Consider the following 5,131-nt stretch of genomic DNA (forward strand, 5'->3'; position numbering starts at 1 on the left):
TTGGAGATCTAAAATAATAAAAACAGATTCGACATCTAGTCCAAGATTTGAAAGTAGCCTACTTATGAGAAAATTAAATATTTTCTTTAGAAGGTTGCTTGGGATCGTCTTTAATCCAATTAAACTCAACAATGGTTATGTCCCTTGGGATGTAATGCTTTTGATTCCTTTATACACATTTTGTGAAATTGCAAAGAAGCCCAAGAGGTTTGAAAAAGATTAGAGGTTTGAAAAAGATTAGTAAATCATTTATATTTTAGGACCTTTTTCTCTCATAATGTGCAGGATTGGATAATTTGAAATACTAAGAATGAAGTTGGCAGTCAAATAACTAGAAGAATCCCTTGGTAGATACTATTTGCCCAAGTTTGTTGGAATATATGGAAAGCCAGATGTAGAAAAATCTATTCAAAAGATGATTTTTTTGATTAATGACATTGCCTTCTCTAGTATGCAATAGATTATGAATGACCTAAAGCTTCAATCCAAGATCAATAAATTAAATAACAATAGCACTAGATATGAAGTTAAATAGAGTCCTCCTGAATTTGGTTGGGTTAGACTCGATGTGGATGGCTTTGTCAATACTTACGGTGCTGCTTTATGTGGAGGCATTATCAGAGATGACAAGGATAAATGGATTGAGGGATTTTCCAAGAACCTTGGTTATTACCCCACTATTACAGTTGAGCTATATGTAATTTTAGAAGGTCTCAAACTCTACTGGAATGAGAAGCTTACTAAAATTAATGTCCACTCTGATTCCCTGGAAGCATTATCACTCATTAACAATAAATGTTGTGACTCTCACCGCCTCTCTGGGATTGTCAAAAATATTAGAGATCTCTCTATGAGAGATTAGACTGTTACTTTTGACCACATTTATAGGGAAGCAAACAACTACGTTGACCTTCTGGCTCACAAGACTCCTTATGAAGATTTTGATACCTTTATCTTTATCAACCTACCTCCTGATTGTATAAGCCTCATAGCTTCTGATATGACTCGACCTTAGTCTTTTTGCATAGTTTTTACTGTGGCCTTGTATTAAAAAAAAAGCCTTAAATTTTTTTCTTTCATATGATCGTAATTAATTATATTAGATTGATAATTTCTAGGGGGTAAAATATGAGAGAGAATATTAAATATGCTTTTAAGCTAAAATAATATACGTAAGTCAAAACCAACTACTGATCCGACAAGTGAATATTTGTCCAATAGTTGAAGTCATTTAAGTTTGAAGGGAAATGTGTGGGTGAGGGGAAGAAGGACTTGCACGGACACATGTATACCAACAAAACTAGCAAAATTTATGTGCTCACCAACATATTTTCCCCCAAACTAACCATGTCTTTAAGACTTTAACCTCTAGTTACATGAATTTTATATATTTATTATTATTATTGGATTAAGGGATGTTTTTATTCTTAAACTGTATATTAAAGGTCACAAATGCCCCTAAATATATGAATCATGTATCTACATTAATTAGATTAATTGAATAAATTGGATTCAATGAATCATGATGAATAGTTAAGATTCTCTAAATAATGTAAAATTTTATCTCTGTGAAATGAGGCTACACACTTAAAGCTGCATGTTTTAGTAGGCATTTCTCTTAGATTTTAACAATTTGCCCCATTTTATAAGATTTTTTTTTTGAGTGATTTGATATTCTATAAGATAAGATAATGTTTTGAGAAATAAAAGTAATTATTTTTTTGGCCAAAAAAGTAATGATTTGTTAATGAAGTTTATTGCAAAACTATCCCTTACTATTTCACCTATTAAACATCTTTTTTCCCCCTTCATCTCCTCCTCTCATCATAAAAGATATTTTTAGTAGTTTATTATTTTCTTAAAAAGGATATAAATTATATTTAGTTGATTGATTTCATTGGTATTCACACACTTAGTTTTCAAAAAATGTTTACATAAAATGCGGCCGAGGAAGTATAAATTTCGAGACTTTTTCATTCCAAGAAGAAAAACCGGAATGGAAAGTGGTCAATGATCAATTTTTCTTTTTGGCCCCCGAATGGCAATGATCCGTTTTTGGGAGAAGATTCAGAAAATTTATGTCGCGCCTGAACTTTGGGCAAAAGACAAATATTTATGTTGGTTTATTATTCAAAAAGAAGATGATGATGATAGATGTAGTAGTTATATAATTTGTTTAGATTATATCTGGAATTTTATATAAATCTAAGTAAGCAATAGGATGTCAACATGGTCATGAGAGAGAAGGACAGCTTCGAAATCCTTAGTTCCATTCCATGCATGTTTTTTGTTTAATATATAGAGACCTTTACTGCCAAATCTCTCTTTAAAATAGTTCATTATTATGGTAATTAAAGGTGTAGCATCCAGCAATAGAAAGAAGCTACACTCTTGTGACATGAGCAATGAAAGAATCCATTTCCCGAGAAGAAACTCCTCCTTCCTCCAATGACTGTTGCACCACATTTCTCAGCTTCATTGCCTGCTTTCTCACCTTATCCCCTTCCCTCGTTGCCATCAATCTTCTCGTCACATTTGCAACCACTGAGGCCGTCACGAGTTCATCTCTGTGAACCCAGTGAGTCAAGCACCATTAGACCTATCTGAAGCACTCGCGTCATCAGAACTGCGTTCTTGGGCTGGTCCGAGTGCATAGGCCATGCCGCCACTGGCACCCCCATGCTGATGCTCTCCATGCACGAGTTCCATCCACAGTGACTCATAAACCCACCCGTTGAAGGGTGGTCCAGTATCTCCAATTGTGGTGCCCATTCTCTGACGATCAAACCAATCCCTTTTACGCGTTCTTCCAATCCCTCTGGAAGCTCGGCCCTTGTGGCGCCACCATACCGTCTTCCATGTCGGCATCCCTCAGCACCCACACGAACTTCTGCTCGCTCGCTTCCAGCCCAGCTGCTAGCTGTTTGATCTGTTCCTCCGTCAACGTGGTGGTCGTTCCGAAAGAGACGTACATAACTGGGTCGTGCTCTTGTTGATCAAGCTACTCCAGGCTAAAGTGCCTGCCCGGAGGGCTCTTCCTCTCAACTGTCAGCGGGTTGAAAGGTCCGAGAGCCCAGTGCTTCCTGTGGCAGTCGATGCCTTCTATGAGTTCCATGTAGGGCCCCTCGACTGCTCTAGTGGTGTTGTAGAGCTTTCCACTGCAAAGTTTATGGAACTCGTACTGTTCGGCCATGGCATGTAGGAATTGGGTGGGGAAGCGTCCTTCAAGAGAAGGGACTTGCCGGGTGGGAATATTAATGCCTGGCACGAGAGGGTGGCCCATTTTGTCCCGAAAGAACAAGAACATGGTGAATGCGGAGACGCTGTGAAAAGCATAGGTCTCAGCGTTTGGGAGATGGGCAGCGTCTTGGACGACGGACGCCATGAGGGAGTCATAGATGACGACAACCTTGGGAGCAGCAGACGAGAGGGATCGTAAGAGTGCAGCGAGGGGTTGACGAAGATGCGAGGAGGCAACGAGGGAGGGAAGAAGATGGGGAGGGAATTTGGTGTGGGCGTCGAGGAGGGAGGGAGGAGGCAGGAGAGGAGGAAGGTGGAAGTGATGGAAATGGAAATTGGGGATGGAAAGAGGATTCCAGCCTTGGATACGAAGAGTGGCTTGATGGTCGTGGGAGGGCGTCCCACAAAATGAACTGTGATGTTATATGCAGAGATTAGACGAGAAAGATGGAGGAGCTGGTTCACATGGCCTTATGCTGGGAATGGTACTGCAACCACCGCCACTTGCCTTTCTGGTTTCATAGCACTCCCATAATTGGACGCCATTTCCCAACTTTGAAGACTTTCAGCTCGGAGGAGTTATCATTTGATGGGTATGAAACTATCTTATTTAATTTATTTATAGAATCAGAGTTTTGAAATTCTTTCTTAAATACATTCTGGGTATCATTATCGTTTATTATTATTTGACCACCGTTGTCTTTACTGCCACTTGATCCTTTTTGACCCCATTCCTGCCAATTGCCAATTTATCATGCATGAATGAGATATTCAGTATCTTCATCCTTTATTGACGTTTCCCATGTTTTCTTAAACTCACAACAAATGTTGATTACTTTCTTTTTGGCCTTTGCCTCATTCTATGCCAAAAAAATAACTGACTGTAAATTGAATGAGTAAGATTATTAATATATCTCTCATGAATGAATGACATTATGAATATCTCATTTATTATTTTTTTAAAAGATAACTTACAAGTATATTTATTTAAACAATTCGAAAAATACAAAAAGAAAAAACAGAAAGTAAACATTCTTTATATCAAAAAAGTATTCTGAATGATACTTGCAACGAGCCCCCAATATTTACAACAATTTAGTGTTGTTCTTATTCTGAAGATTGATAAACCTGAGTTCGTTCATCAATTTAGACCTATCGAATTATGTATTGTTGTGTACAAGATCATATCAAAAATCATGACTAATCGTATGACGGCTTTAATAACTAGATGTGTTACTCAACAACAAAGGGGGTTCATTGGGGGTAGATTAATGATCCATGATAATATTGTGGTAGCACATGAAGCTTTTCATTATTTGAAAAGTAGGAATGATGATTCGAAAGCTTTTCATTATTGGTTTTATATGCAGAGATGAATTTGGCCCTTTTTTGCGTTGTCTTAACAAGAAGGTGATAACTGATTCTCCTCTTATGACGACTGATAAGTGTTGGAAGGTTTGAAGGAAATTGGCAGATTTGAGGGCATGAAGATTGTCATTGAATTGGACTGTGAAGTGCTGTTTCGAATGCTTACAAGTTTGCATTATGATCGGCATTATTGCTCTAAACTTGTGCAGGATATATTATCTGTCCATGAATCTTGCAAGTGGGTTTGGTTTTCCCTGATGGCTCGCCAGGGCAATAAAGCTACTAATTTTTTAACAGTTATGCCAAGAGGGGGCAGCTCATCAATCTCATTTCTTAGTCATAACAAGGAAAATTTCACTTGCCCCCTCCTCAAAAAATTTTGCTCTTGCATCACCTAATTTTGTTAAAAAAAAAAAAACATTTCAGTCTTCACTCTTTACTGCCTATTTTCTTATTTCTTCAACCAAAAAAGTTAATATTATTTGTATTGCTAATTTTGTAGGAGATGTAGATAGTAATGTGA

The 5,131-nt window shown here is 37.6% G+C and overlaps 1 pseudogene; it reads right to left on the reverse strand.

Annotated features, from left to right (window-relative positions):
• Nucleotides 1–2,383: 2,383 nt before the first annotated feature.
• LOC129298115 (zeatin O-glucosyltransferase-like) lies at nt 2,384–3,786 on the reverse strand (annotated as a pseudogene).
• Between the last annotated feature and the right edge of the window lie 1,345 nt (nt 3,787–5,131).

The sequence above is a fragment of the Prosopis cineraria genome, unplaced genomic scaffold (genome assembly GCF_029017545.1).
Source record: "Prosopis cineraria cultivar Desert tree isolate PC_DT_omini unplaced genomic scaffold, ASM2901754v1 PC714, whole genome shotgun sequence".
In the NCBI taxonomy this organism is placed as follows: Eukaryota; Viridiplantae; Streptophyta; class Magnoliopsida; order Fabales; family Fabaceae; genus Prosopis; species Prosopis cineraria.